Source organism: Euprymna scolopes, chromosome 44 (assembly GCF_053919585.1).
Source record: "Euprymna scolopes isolate OS-2025 chromosome 44, ASM5391958v1, whole genome shotgun sequence".
NCBI lineage: Eukaryota > Metazoa > Mollusca > Cephalopoda > Sepiida > Sepiolidae > Euprymna > Euprymna scolopes.
The window spans coordinates 52525858-52542537 of NC_136525.1; the positions used below are offsets into that span (position 1 = coordinate 52525858).

Genomic DNA, 16680 nt, shown 5'->3' on the forward strand with positions numbered 1-16680 from the left:
AAAAATTTAAAATATTTACTCGCAAAAATGTCAAAATTTTTCATAGATAAAATTGATTGAAAATCGCCCCCCAAAATTTGATTTTCGCCCACTAGGGGGCGATTCGCCCCCGGTTGAGAACCGCTGATCTAAGCAATCCTGCAATCTGATGCTATTCTCTATCTATATAAGAGCCAGGTACGTCCAAGGATGGAATACTGTTGCCACATCTGGGCAGGAGCTGCTAGAAAGGACTTGTCCTGCCTTGATAGAGTTCAAAATAGACTTCGTAGCCTCGTAGGAGATGTCCTTTTCTCCTCCTTACTACCTCTATCTCACAGAAGAGATGTTGCGAGTTTGTCTCTGATGTATCGTTATTTTCATGGAAAGTGTTCAACTGAGCTTCAATCTATGGTCCCCCCTCGCCAAACTTTCACAAGAAACACTCGTCTAGCTGTAAACACTATCAATAATTTCCCCCACTCTTTATCTGTGCCTAAACCTAAACATAGATTCCATGAACAAAGCTTCTTTCTTAGAACTGCACGCCTGTGGAATTGTCTTCCGTTTTCCTGCTTTCCGGCTGACTACAATATGGTTGTGTTCAAGTCTAAGGTAAATAAGTTCTTGATGAGCCGTTCCATATAAGTTATTAAATTTACCAAATTTTCATTACTAATGATTACTATATTGACCAACTTCTACTGTACACTCTTTAACCCTTATCCTTGAGTGGCCTCTGGGCCTTGATAATGTGGTGATGCCTTTGTAAAAAAAAAAAAAAAAAAAAAAAAAAATATAGTTAACAATATATATATATATCAAACGCCTATCTTTATTGTACATTTTTTATGATCCATAAATGGTCACATTGAATATCTTCGGAAAGCTCTCTTTTAAAGGATGATTAATCTCTACATCTATAAAATTCTCAGCTTTATACAATCAAATCTTTGTTTTACAGACTTGAAATTTGGTATATAGGGTATTCAGACACGTGGAAAACTTTTTAATCGGTTTTCACCTAGAAAAAGAGCTGCTAAGGGGCCAGAATTTAAAAATCGGTACTTGGGGGTGTCGTCAAGATTATTTGTTTGTCAACTGTTTCATGACTGCGCATGCATGCATCGTTCACAAGTAGGTGTGAAAACTTTTTTTAAAGATCGTGTAAAGCTGGCCTAATGGTTTGGTTATCGTACTTGACTCGCTGTCTTTAGGTTTTAGTTTTGATATTGGCTCGAATATTTTTATTTTTTTTTTACTTTAAAAAAGTAAACTGTTTAGAATACTCGCATGCACATATCTCAGTTTTCTCTTTTTTTTTTTTTTTTTTTACTTTTAAAAAAAAGAACTTAACGTTGCGTCTGTTTATAATAAACTAGCATGGAAGCCCCGACGTTGCCCGGGATTGAATGATGATCAACCAATATTTCACACTCTTATATTTTTATTGTCATCGAAATCCGTGAAATCGCCCGGGAGAAAGCTTCACATGCCTCCATGCAGTAACTTAGTCCAAAATATATGTTATTCTACATTGCACTGTAGAGAACCTACTGTTTCTTTTATACAATTATTTTGTATAAACTTCTTTCAAGTTAACGAAAAAAAAACATTAAGAAATTTACGTGCAGAGTTTGAACCTACAGACCATGTGGGCCCTGTCGGTGGGGCATTAGAATATGCCGACTGCCTCCCTGCAGAGAGTAAAAGTCCCTCAATGGGGGTCCTGGATATGACCTTAAACTATATCCAGTGGCGAGGCCCCAGCTTTTGGGCTTTGAGGAGTGTGGAGCCACCCTTTAATTACCATTGCTCCCAGGTCCACTCTGACCCGGAGTGGTAGTACCTGTTAGGGTCCCAACTATGGGTCAAATAGAAACCGACGTGAAAACAACAAATATATTCTATTAACAAAATTTTTTCTTCAAAATCTTTGGATTCAGAATTAAATAACCCGAAAAGGGTTGATATGCCGTAAAACAAAAACAACCAACCAACCAACAGACCATGTGATGCAATCCCCCCCCCCAAAAAAAACACCCTATCAACTTACCCACAGTAGAATTTTCACAGCCCGTTGTTCTATCATTGTTGCTAAGCGAAAACATGGAAAAAATGGCTTTCTCGATAATAGATAAATTAAAATAACAGTTTCGATTATCGGTAATTATCAGGGGATATTCTGAGAAAAAACTTAACTAAGATCACTCCCACTCTTATACACTAAAGTTCTGTAAATTTTAACGGAAATCTATACGGACTCTATACGGAACGAACTCACACACACAGATAAAGTTGCATTTATATAATTGTAAAGATAAGAATTCTGCATTAATTAAAATATAATATTTACATGTATTTTGCAATCGGGCAACGCCGGGCGGCCTGCTAGTATTTAGATAAAATAGCGAAGTCAGAAAATAAACAAATTATTTGTTTTCTCCATAAAAAAAATAGAATGTGGGCAGCGACGAACCGGGTCAGCTAGATTTTTATTTTTAAGTTTCTTATTCCTATCGTAGAATACGTATATTTTCATGTCACTTAGATTTCTTTTTTAAAAAAACCTGAGGCGATCTTCTATCTCTACAAATCTACAATCAAACTATGTATGGAGTATTGTTATCATGTTTTATAGTATCTATATATTAATTGCGTAGTACCTTCAACTTGTGTCACGGTTTCCAGATTATTCGATGAGGGGGGGGGGCTGCTAAAGGGGTAAAAATTGAAAAATGGATACTTTGGGGGGGGTCAACGGATTTTTATCTGTTTCTGAACTGTTTCGCAAATGCGCATGCGTGAATGGTTTACCATGACAGTTTCCTTATGTTAAGGATAAGTAGGTTTGAAAACACTTTTTAAAGAACGTGTCAAGCTGGCATAATGGTTATCGTACTTGATTCACTGTCTGTAGGTTTTGGTTTCGATCTCAGTTTGAGTATTTTTTTTTTTTTTTACTTGCAGGAAGTGAATTGTGTAAAAAGAACATAATACTCGCATGCACATGCCTCAGTTCCTGTATGAATTAAAACATACGTACGTGTGTCACGGTTTCCAGATTATAAATTATTCGATCGGGAGATCCTATTTATTAAAAAGGACAGAAGGCGACAACATCAATAATTCACCCCCACTCTTTATCTGTGCCTAAACCCAAACGTAGATTCCATGAACAAAGCTTCTTTCTTAGAACTGCACACCTGTGGAACTCTCTTCCATTTGTCTGCTTTCCCGGTGACTATAATATGATCATCTTCAAGTCCAATGTAAACAAGTTCTTGATGAGCCGTTCCCTTTAAGTAATCCAATTTACCAAATTTCCACTAACAATTACTACGACATTGTACCATTGACCACTGTACACTTATTAACCCTTATCCTCGAGTGGCCTCTAGGCCTTGATTGTAAAAAAAAAAATACCAGGAACATCAAATTAGCGTATCTATATACTAATTTAATGTTCGCAGCATGCTACCACTCTCACCTTCAATAAATAGGATCTCCCAATCACCAAAGTCGTAATGTAAAAAAAAAAAAAAATTTTTTTAAATAATAAAATAAATGATAAATGATGCCACTTTTGGGCCGTACGTGAAACTAAAAAATACCTTTTTGGTCTTCTGACAAGGATACAAGAGTAGTATCTGTTCTGTCTAAAGATGGTATAATGATATCGTGGGGTTTCCGTTTGTGCCAACGTCCATACAATGGAAATATGTCACAGACTCATATTTTTATTTTTAACTCCTTTTCCCAAACTTACCGTGTTCAACAAAGAGGCTGGCGCCATTTTAAATTTTCCAATACATCGGTAAACACTGTATGTTTTTCGAGCTGAATAAACATGTTACATTGGATAAAAACACTAAAAAAGTATCCAGTTAGGTAGAAAAGTAACTTATCTTGCCTTTGATAACATTTATTTGTTATATATTTGTTTTTTGACAACTTTTTCGAATCTATGTGTATTGTAAAACAAACCCAAGTATATTGGAGATAAACAATAATAACCATATATATTCTTTTCTTTTTTTCTTTTACAAGGTGGTCACCACTTATCAAGGCCCGGAAGCCACTCAGGGATAAGGTTTATTGCATGTACCGTACGTTACTGTGGGGATTTAATAAAAATGTCTATTTAAGGGGGGCGGTTCATCAGGAATTTGTTTACGTTGGACTTGAAGACATCCAGGTTGTAGTTAGGTGGGAAGCAGGCAGACGGAACAGAGTTCTACAGGCGTGCAGTTTTAAGAAAGAAGCTTTGTTTATGGAATCCACGTTTTGATTTAGGCACTGATTCTGGCACTGCATCAACCAGATTACTTAGATAAATATTGTTACAGTTTTAACAAAAGGGCTACAATAATATTGTGGGGTCTCCATTTATGCTGAAGAGTTCCACAGGCGTGCACTTCTAAGAAATAAGCTTTGTTCATGGAATCTACGTTTGGATTTAGGCACAGATAAAGAGTGGGGAAAATTACTGACAGTGGTTTCAGCTAGATGGGTGTTTTTTGTGAAAGATTGGCGGAGGGGGGGGGACCAGAGATTGGAGCTCGGAGGAGCACTTGCCATGGAAATAACGATAAAACAAGGATAGGCTCGCAATGTCTCTTCTGTGGGAGAGAGGTTGCAAGGAAGAGAAAAGGGCATCCCCCACTAAGCCACAAAGTCTATTTTGTACTCTATCAAGGCAGGATAGGCTGTTTTTAGCAGCTCCTGCCCAGATATGGCAGCAGTATTCCATCCTTGGACATACTTGACTTTTATATAGATAGAGAATTGCATCAGTAGTGAGATATCTTCTGGAGCGGTAGAAGGATCCCACCATTTTCCCAGTGACCTGGGCAACAGACTTAATGTACGTGTTCCATTTCAGATCAGGAGTAAAGGTCAAACCCAGAAGCTTGTCAAAACATGGAGCCTCCCCAAGACGAGAGCCATCCATTTCAATTGATGCCAGATGGAGATCAGAGCGTTGATGATGTAAAAATAGGAGCTTTGTTTTAGATGCATTGAAAGTAACCAGCCACCTCTTCCCCCACTGTACCATGCACTCAAGATCAGATGAGAGAGAATCAGAGAGCGCTTTGTCATTTACAGCCTTTGATGTGCTGTCGTAGATGGTCGTGTCCTCAGCATAGATGTCAACGAATGATTTAAGTATGTGTTTTGGGAGATCATTGATGTAGATCAAGAAGAGAGTTGGGCCCAAGATGGACCCCTGAGGGACTCCAGCATTAATACTGTGGACCTCTGATTTCTGCCCATCAACCACTACTCTTATGAGCCTTAGGTTTTGCGAGAGAGAGTAACTACGATGAATGTATTTATTGCAGTCATAATAAAGGCTTATTTTCTAACCCTGACTCTAAGGAGGAGTTCTGCTTTCACGTGGGTGGGCGCAAATCAGAGCACTCTTTCAAGAGTACAAAATCACCTTCGAAATCTAGTGGGTGGGTGTGTGTGTGGGGGGGAGTGATCTTTTCTATTCTCTCTAACACCTTTCTCGCATTTGTCTTTCATATAGAAGATGCTCGACTGATCTCCAGGCTCTGGTTCCTCCTTGTAAGACATTCACAGCAAGAACTCGTTTTCTATAACAACTGAATATATATATAATATATATCAATCCTTATTTAAGAAGCTCAATGTAATTACAGAGCAATATAGAGAATAAATGACAAAGAGGGTATAATAGAGTCACTGATTGATATAATAATTAAGTGATTGATTTTACGCTACGAAACAGATACTGTCAAGAATTGTATAAGTCAACTGAATTAAAGGAATAAATTATAAGATGGTCAACATCATGAATTTTGGAATATAACTTTTTGTCATTTATTCTCTCTCTCTCATATATATATATATATATATATATATATATATATATATATATATACTTACTTCATTTACTCACATAAAATTAATGTACGAAAGTATAAATTTGTGCGTGAACTTTAAGTATTTACTTCAAAAGTGCTCAATACGTAGGTAGAGCTACTTAGTTATAAAATATATATGGCGATTAAGCTACACTGAATATTGCGCGTTTCATCCACTCTAGGACTCTTCAGGCTTATGCACATAAGCCTGAAGAGTCCTAGAGTGGATGAAACGCGGAATAATCCGTGTAGCTTAATCGCCGAATATATTTTATAACTTACTAAGTAGCTCTACCTACGTATTGAGCACTTTTGAAGTAAATACTTAAAGTTCATGCACAAATTTATACTTTCGTACATTAATTTATGTGAGTAAATGAAGTATATATATATATATATATATATATTATAAGGTAAAATTAAAAGCCAAGAACAATGCGAGATTTTTTTTTTATATAGAGTAAAATTAAATGCAAACAAAAGAAATAAAGTTCTTTTTTTTGTTGTTTGTTTTTTCTTTTTCACACAAATTTTAACTCTAAACAACAGTAATTTTTTTTTTCTGTTGTATTCAATGGTGATATAAATCTCAATATATGTCAGACTTATTAGTCCATTTTCAAGAGAAGACAGCGGATTTTCAAGAGAAGACAGCGGAAGCCTCTTCCGCTGTCTTCTCTTGAAAATGGACTAATAAGTCTGAAATATATTGAGATTTATATCACCATTGAATACAACAGAAAAAAAAAATTACTGTTGTTTAGAGTTAAAATTTGTGTGAAAAAGAAAAAACAAACAACAAAAAAGAGAACTTTATTTCTTTTGTTTGCATTTAATTTTACTCTATATAAAAAAAAAATCTCGCATTGTTCTTGGCTTTTAATTTTACCTTATAATTTTCTTCAACAATGCTTCAAGCAAACTACAACCTACTTATATATATATATATATATATATATATATATATATATATATATATATATATATATATATATATATATGGTATTCAATGATTCTAATCTTTTGAATATTTTTCAACCTGGAATATATATATATATATATATATATATATATATATATATATATATATATATATATATATATATATATTTTCTCCCTTTTTTTTCCAGGTTGAAAAATATTCAAAAGATTAGAATCATTGAATTCCAAAAAGGATCGTTGATAGTGTTCACTCAAAAACAAATTCATAATTTTTTATTTTCTTGATGTAAATTTAGTCATATCTTGCAAAATATGACTAAAGAAAATAAAAAAAATTATATATTCATAAAAGCCAAATCGTGGCAGACCGACGAAGGTAGGGTTTCACGATAAAGCGTGGCAGTCCAAAGTATGGTCGAGTGTGGTCGACTGATGAAGATGCCGTTTAAAACTGAAACCTAACTGACTCATTGCATCTAAAGAAAAGTAAAAAAAAAAAAAAAAAAATGTCTGGAATTTGTAAAGCAAAATGTATTTTAAACTTAAGCGTAACAGACCAATCGATCAATTTTGCCCCCTACCCCCCTAGATACGGGGACTTCTCACAAAAATTTAGAAAATAGTTGGCGGGGGGGGGGGGAGAAATTGCTTTTTTTTTTTTTTTTTTTTTTTTTTTTTTTTTTTAATAGTCAATGTAGGTGTAATTTTGGCATGTTTGCTTCCCTGGCACAGATTCCACGTCTGTTCTGTCTTCAGCTCCCTTCTATGGATATTGATCGACTTCAATGCAGTCGTCGTTGCCGCCGCCGCCCCCATCATCGTTGTGGGGTTCTAGCATTTCCTTTGTTTCTTTTTTAATTTTTTCTTTCTTTTCTTTTTTCTTTTCTTTTTCCCTTTTCTTTTCCTTTTTTTCTTTTCCTTTTTTTCTTTTCCTTTTTTTCTTTTCCTTTTTCTTTTCTTTTTTTTCTTCTTTCTCTTTTGTCTTACTTGAGTTCCTCCTTGTGCGATCCTATACTTGGCAACGGTAGCATCTGTCTACTTGCCTTCTGTTTCTGCAGATACCTGGCAGCATCCTCATCTTCATCCCCCCCCAACCCCTTTCTCTTTGTCGCATCACTCACTTAATAATAGAAGCTATTAACTCCAAGTTTGTATCCCCTCCCCTCCTTGAGTTTTTTTTTCTTCGTTCAGCATTTCAGTTCATCTGATGAGATTTTCTTTAGTAAGCAATCACCACTTACCAAAGCTGAAAAGCTACTCGAGGATAAGGGTTAAGTGAGCGTCAAGTGGACGATAAGATGCCACACAGATGATTGGTAATGATGGTTGTGAATTCATAGCCCCCTCCACACACACACCGGAAAAAATTGTTTATTTTAGGTTGGCACAAATTATTAATAGACTGTGTGTGTGTGTATATATATATATATATATATATATATAAACTATTTTTTACTATAATAATTAAATACAGACAGACACTAGTGTTTCATCCTTTCGGGAATCTTCAGTGCAGAGTGTCACGATTAATACCAGTCAAACGATTTGACCCCCCGCAACACGAGACATCTCTGGTTCGATTAGCGAAGACCTAATCCATTCGGTTACCATTAACCGCGTGAAATAACGTTGAATTTAAACATTTTAATTTTAAATGTTCATTTACGTCAGTCAGACAGTGATCTAATCGTTATACGATAATCTATGCGTAAGAGCTAAATTGACCGACTTTAATTCAAGTGAAAGTGCTCAACGATAAGAAACGAATTTCTTAAAGGGGCTGTCATAATTATTTTTTTACTATAATAATTAAATATCTACAGACACTAGTGTTTCATCCATATATATATATATATATATATATATAAAGTGGCCTGGCAAGGCCACAAGAGGGATAACCGAAGCAAAGCAGCAAAATTAAAGCTGTCCTAGACACTATATATATATATATATATATTGGCTGAAGAGAGCTTGATAAGGATACCTTAAACGGGCCTTATTATCGGGCTTGAAACCGACGGTACCAATGATCTGTCTCAACTAACAACTTTCTGTACACAATATAAAAATATAAATATATATATATATATATATAGGTAGGTAAATTTGGGCATATTTTATTGGTTTGAAAATATAGGTTCTTTTTTTTTTTTTTACCAATTATCATAAAGTTTCAACCATAGAATCTATGCTCCTATAATTTTTATTTATTTTTATTTTTTTTGTGTATTTATATTAAAAACCATTTTCATTTTCTATTTATTTATTTAAAAAACAAACAAAAACTTTGGGTCGTGGAATTGCATTCATCTGCAAAAGATCCAGCTAATTTGCATATTCTTTTAAACATTCATTTAAATTAATTCCCTATTAGATTTTTCGTTTTTCTTATGGGATGATCACCTTTAATTAACTATTAAGTGTAATTATATTCATGCAGATATTCTACATGATTTATACATGCGTAATATTTGCGTAAAAAGTTTATAATAAATACAAACCTTTTTCTATATATATTTATGTGTGTATATATATATATATATATGATGATTGCAACGTCTTGTCAGACGAGTGCCACTCCCTCAGACATTTAAAATCCAAGAGCCCAAATGCCTGAGGGAGTATCTATACAAAGATGATGTTACAGAGTCTTAGCTTTGTACGACAGCTAAGTCTCTCTCTCGGTTCAAAATGTTGAGATCCAGCAACAAGCAAGAGCAAGATAGCCAGCAACAAATTAAACTGCAGACCAGCTTAATGCGGGTACTGGTCTTCTGCTTTGTTTTTTAAATCAGAGATTTGCTTCTCCTAGAAAGGTTGCCTTCACCACGGCTTACGGGAGCCCTTTCCACCCCAATATGTGTGTGTGTGTGTGTGTGTGTGTATATATATATATATATATATATATATATATATATATATATATACACACACATACACACTTGCTTAAAAAATTTTGCCTACCAAATTCTTCTGTCAGTTTTCGGTCTACAGACATGAAACTTAATATATAGTGTATTCGAACCCATGCAAAACTTTATATTTGGGTTTTAGCCGGGGAAAATCGGTGCAAAAGTATGAAAATTAAAGAAATGGAATTTTCTAGGTGAAGGTCGAATGATGGCATTACAAATATGCATGCATAACGTAGTAGCTATTGGTTCATGTTTTCATTTTTAGACTTGCAGCAAACATGTCTTCATAGCTCAGGCATTAACATCAAAGGAAAAAGTAAATCGTAAGCTAAACGTTTTGATTTCGATTCTTGGTCGTGGCACAGGAGTCATTATTTTTTTAACTTTTTTAAATCATTACTATATATTATATTTCAATATTCAATTCCGGTACCTGTGTGTGTGTGTGTGTATATATATATATATATATATATATATATATATATATATATACCACCTTTTTTTTGGCAATTTGATGAGTTCCAAATCTCCGCTACTATTGATCAGAATTTAACAAATGAAGGCTTGTTGGAAAGATAATGACTTGAATTGTATAGTGGGCTATGTGATATTTCCCTTTAAGATCGCACATTAAGGGTATTATCCATTATGCGGAACCTATTTTTGGCACTTTTTACAACCATAAAATGTTTCAATCATAGTCATTTGTTTTCCTAGTTCTGTATATGAATTACAAAATATCTGATACCTCTGGTCTCGATGAAGGGGAGACTAAAACTTGCTTCTATAGTTTCCAATAATCTGAAATAAGAGCAAGAGGAGACTTGATTCCAAATATTTCTCATATGTTATATCTTTACCGCTTTTGGAAATCGGATACGATTATGAATATCTCCTGTATCAAATAATCCTTCTCCACTGAAATTTACTTTATGCATTAAAACCGAAAGAGAGAAGATATAACATATGAGAAATATTTGGAATCAAGTCTCCCCTTGCTGTTATTTAAGATCATTTGAAACCATAGCAGCAAGTTTTAGTCTCCCCTCCATCAAGGCCTGAGGTTTTGAGGAAATATATATCTACTATTGTATGAAAGTTACTTTGTGTGAGTTCCTTCTGAAACGACTGAACCTATCTTTTGCAAATTTCACATAAAACTAATTTATCTATCTGGCAGTGTTCTTAGATATGTTTTGTACAGAAATTCATGAGATAAGTAATAAAAATCGAAAAAATTTTACCTTAAAAATAGTTTTTCTCTCTTATAGATGAAAATGAGTAATTTTTTACAGGGGAATATTTTACATTACACCGGGAAAGATAATAAAATTTCAGCAAATCACTTAAAAAAAAAAAAGAAAAAAAAAAAAAGATTCATTATAATCTGGAGATATAGCTCAGTGGTAGAGCATCCAAATACAGATCGAATTGTCTCCTGTTCGGGCCCGGGTGAACCTCATGATTTTTATTTTAATTTTTTTCTATCAATTATTTCAGTTTACAATAAACGAAGAGGTACCATTTAAAATTGCCGCAAATCATTTCTTTGCTTGCACATTTTAAAAGTAAACATTAATGAGAAGTGACTTTTCCAGGGCATTCGTCGTCAAGCCCAAATATCAGCTGATGTGACATGTGGTTAAAGATGCCTCTCCCATCACCAAGTAACACCCTGCCAGAGAATTCTTCCTTCAAACTCCTCGGCCTCACGGGCAATATGAACTGGGACAAATACATAGAGGACATTGCGAAGGCTGCTGCAAAGAAGGGTCTCTCCCTCTTGGATAGGGTCTAATCTATTATGTTGGCGCAAAAACAATGTCGCTTATATATATATATATATATATATATATTTACACAGGCATAACCACATTATCAAGGCCAAGAGGCCACTCAAGGATAAGGGTTAAAGAGTGTACAGTAGAAATTGGAAAATATAGTAATCATTAGTAATGAAAATTCGGTAAATTTGTTAACTTATATGGAACGGCTCATCAAGAACTTATTTACCATATAAATAAGTTCTTGAAGACAACCATATTGTAGTCAGCCGGAAAGCAGGAAAACGGAAGCCAATTCCATAGGCGTGCAGTTCTAAGAAAGAAGCTTTGATCATGGAATCTACATTAAGGTTTAGGCACAGATAAAGAGTGGGGAAAATTATTGACAGTGTTTTCAGCTAGACGTGTGTTTCTTTGGAAAGTTTGGCGAGTGGGGGGGCATAGATTGAAGCTCAGTCGAACACTTTCCATGAAAATAACGATACATCAGAGACAAACTCGCAACATCTCTTCTGTGAGATAGAGGTATAGTCGAATATTAAAAAACATTATTTTGCACCAACTTAATGATAGGTCCCACTTTGTCAACTAAGCTCCAACCCCTGTCCCATCGCCACAACGTTGCATCCCTGTGCCTGTTTTACTAATATTTTAATGAAATGTGTTGGTAATCGTGTAGGTTGGCCTTCCTTTGTTTACAAAGCCATTTGACGGAAGTGACGTCCGACATATTTTTATCTACGGATGGCCAAAACCGTATAGAATGAACCTTTTTTTTTTTTTTTTTAATAAGTTTTATTCAAACAGTTTTTATTTGAACTTAATGGACTGTTTTTTTTATTTTTTTTTTTCATTAACTGTTTTATTCTTTTTAGCAAACAAAAAATGGAAATTTTATAATGACATATATATTATGGACTGTTTTTCAAACATCGAAATTTTAAAATTAAAGTTAGTTTTATTTAAAAAAAAAAAAAAAAAGAAAAGGCGAGGTTTTTTTTTTTTTTTCAATCAAATTATAAACTTTATTTGAACTTTTCAACAAACTTTTACAGACGTGTATGTAAATCATCATCATGACGGCCTCCTTGAAGAGTCTGGTCCTGGATATGACCTTGAACTATACGGTTTTAACCATCCGTAGATAAAAATGTCGGACGTCACTTCCGTCAAATGGCTTTGTAAACAAAGGAAGGCCAATATACACCATTACTAATGTGTTCTGATGAACTCGTTGCACTTGTGCCCCTTTGACGTACATACCCCCAACAAACCTGCTTAGCAACAAAATCCCACTCCTTCACTATTGAGATCCCTAAATGCCAGAAAGCTTTCTACTCTAATAGTTTCTTCTCTCGAACAGCTAGACTTTGGAATTCCCTTCCTGCTTCCCTGGTCCTGGATATGAACTTAAACTATATCCAGTGATGAGGCCCCAGCTTGCGGGCTTTGGGGAGTGTGGAGCCACCCTTTAATTACCATTGCTCCCAGGTCCACTCTGACCCGGAGTGGTAGTACCTGTTAGGGTCCCAACTATGGCTTGAATAGAAACTGACTTGAAAACAACAAATATATTCTATTAAAAATTTTTTCTTCAAAATCTTTGGATTCGGCATTAAATAACCCGAAAAGGGTTGATATGCCGTAAAACAAAAACAGCCAACCAACCAGCTTCCCTAACTGTACTGATATGCAGACATTTAAATGTAATGTAAACCAACATCTTGTTAATCTTTCCTAGGCATGGTTCCAAATAGTAGCCCCTTACATCCAAGTGGCGATATTCCTTGTTAGGGGTGAACGTGAGTAAAAAAGAAGAAATAAAAAAAAAAAAGGTATGAACCCCTCCCTCTCTTTTTCGAACTTGTGTCACATTTAATGTTTTTTTATATTTAATACGTTGTATCAAGTATTTCTCGCTAATGAATATTTAGCATATAGGTTATGCACGAGTTATGCGCACTTGGCAGTCGGACTGACGTATACCCACTCTCTTCATATATCATGTTTACTTTTCTGTTGGATACATTTTGTTTGCTATTAATTATCAATTGTGTCTTTCTTCCGGGCCCTTATGGGAGCACGACAGTTAAAGAATTTCATCAACACTGACCATGGCAAGATGTTGGGTTACATTACGTTTAAACTTCTGCATATCAACATGGCCCAGAAAGAGTTAAGAACTCTAACACTGGGGAAACAAGTAAATAGGGACTGCCGCTTATAAATGAACACTTTTATGAACAAAATAGTGAGCAGTACCTTTATCCGTTGCGCCTCAATCTAAAAACAATTTTTTAATTTAAGATTTTTGTTTTTCTGTAATATCAATAGGATAGCGTGTGTGTTATTTATTTTGTGTGTCATGTTTACGTCCGAGTGACTGTAATTTAATTGTTGTGGACTTCCATTTATATATATATATATATATATATATATATATATATATATAATGTTATAAAGTTTTATATATATTGTTATAAAGTTGTGATTTCAATATATATATATATATATATATATATATATATATATAAAATTATTTTTTTACTATAATAATTAAATACCTACAGACACTAGTGTTTCATCCTTTCGGGAATCTTCAGTGCCGGTTGTCACGATAACACCATTCGACAGATTCGAACCCGGCAACACAAGCCATCTTTAATTTAAATTCATCTAATTTTAAATGTTAAAATTAAAATGTTTGTTTCTTGCGGTTAATGGTAGCCGATTGGATACGGTCTTTGCTAATCGAGCCAGAGATGGTTCGTGTTGCCGGGTTCGAATCTGTCGACTGGTGTTAATTATAACACCCTAAACTGAAGATCCCCGCAAGGATGAAACACTAGTGCCTGTAGGTATTTAATTATTACAGTAAAAAAAAAAAAATAATTATATATATATGATGAGAATAATAAAAATAGTATTCTGACAAAATAGAGAAATAAAAAGAAACAAACTGAGTTATGCGTTCATTACTGTTTCGTCTTTATTTCATCCGAAAGAAGTCTCAAAATAAAGACAAAACGTTGATGAACACATAACTCGGTTTGTTTCTTTTATTTCTCTATATATGCTTATATAGCAAAAATGGTAATTAGTAAAGACCTGAAGAAAGTGCTCAATACTATTGCAGAGCAAATATATATATTTTATTTTATTACCGTTTTAACTAAGCAGATAAAACTGTGATAAAATTAGATATATATTATGAGAGAGAGAGAGCTTGAGTTCCTTCAGCTATAATCGAAACCGAAACTTATGAAGAATTCTTGGTAAAATTATTTATTACTAGGGTTATGACAAGAGAATATTCTTTTCATTATTTTAACTCTCGAGTATATATCCGTTAATATCTTATATGTCTTTAGAGTGATGTGGTTCTCGATTGATTAACTGTGTCGGATATATACTCGAGAGTCAAAACAATGAAAAGAATATTCTCTTGCCCATAGCCCTATTTATTACAAGAAATGGAAGTCCATAACAATTAAAATATCATATTCAAGCGTAATTTACGACCGGGCTACGCCGGGCGTTCCTGCTAGTTAGATAGATACTTAGTTTTAACAAAAGAGCTACAGTAATATCAGAGTGTCTCCACTTACGCTGGACATCTACAGAATGCCAACATTACATAATTTAATTCGTCCCATGTCTTCCTACACAAAATCTCGTCTGATGAGAGCATTTCGACCCAAATGACGTTTGTCTTTTGTTTTTTGTTTTTCTTCTTGCAAGTTTTTTTTATTTTTTTTATTTTATTCTTTTTCAAAATATCGCACAAGGCCACCAATTCTGTTTATTAATCTTGGCTTGACTCATGCCAAATGTGGCCATTGTTCATAATGGTCGCATTTGATTTCGTAATTCAAACGTTTTTGTTTGGACGATTCAAAGGTTGCACTCTTTTATTCACGGAGAAAGAAATTCCCAGGACAAGGAATGAAATAAAAGTTTACAAAAAAAAAAAAAAATAAAAGTAAATAAAAAAAAAAAAAAAAAAACTAAAAAAGAATACACGAATGTGCACCCTTTATCAAAAAATGATAGAGCTGGAGGAAAGGTGCTTGGTGTGTATTGTCTGTGTTCGCACTGATATTCATATTTATATAAAACTAGCAGGGTAACCCGGCGTTGCCTGGGGGATGTAACATTTCTATTGAACCCCCCCCCTCTCTCTCTCTCTCCCTGCCTTTCTCCCCCGCCTTCTGTTTTCCTTTCTCCTTCCCCAAACCGCTCTTTCTCCTTCACTCCCTTCAATCTCTCTCTACCTAGACAGACAGACAGACAGACACGTACAACTGGAGCAACTGGACACATGAAAAAGAATTTCAAAATCCAACTGGCAAATACACCCGGTGAACCAAGTGCAAGAGAGATCCAAACAATTGCACTTAAAGGGATGGCCAGAATCGTTAAAAAAAAAAAAAAAAAGAAAAGCTCTCTCGGTTGGAATATCTGAGTTGACGGGTGAATGTTTTGGCATCCGGTAGGATGCCCCATCCACTACTTGAATAAATCATTGAATAAAAAAAAAATAAATAAAATAGAAGAGAACAACTCTCCATTGCATAATAGATTTCCTCGTGGAAAGGAATAGGCATTATCTTTCCAAATTAATGCATAATAACATTGGAAAACATTGAAAAACAGACCCCCCCCCTCCTCATCCTGGACGAAACCTGGCCAAGTTGACCTTCAGAGAATGAATAATTGTTTCTAAATTTTAGATATTATTCATCCAGGACAACGTCAGATAAATGCTCTTTATATATACCGTACTTTGGGGTAATTGCGCCAAATCCGGGAGTAAGTGTGCTAACTAAAAAAAAGTGCTCTTCATATGAGTGGTTGCTAAAAGGGAACTTTTAGCTACTTGGTGCAATTACCCCAAAGTACGGTGTGTGTGTGTGTGTGTGTGTATATATATATATATATATATATATATATATATATATATATATATATATATATATTTGACTACCCGTAACCCGTTGGGTCAGTATGTTATATTATGGAATACATGTATGAGCGTGACACTTGTGACGTAAAGAAAATAGTTTTTTTGATATTACAGAAACATTTCTATGAAAGTTTATTAAAATGAAAAATCACTCATTCTAACACTTATATATATATATATATATATATATATATATATAT

General features: G+C 34.3%; 1 protein-coding gene across 12 annotated transcripts in view; it reads left to right on the forward strand.

Moving 5' to 3' along the window:
* The window catches only part of LOC145268612 (uncharacterized), a 746770-nt gene that overhangs the window by 118832 nt on the left and 611258 nt on the right, over nucleotides 1–16680 (forward strand). The window lies entirely within an intron of this gene.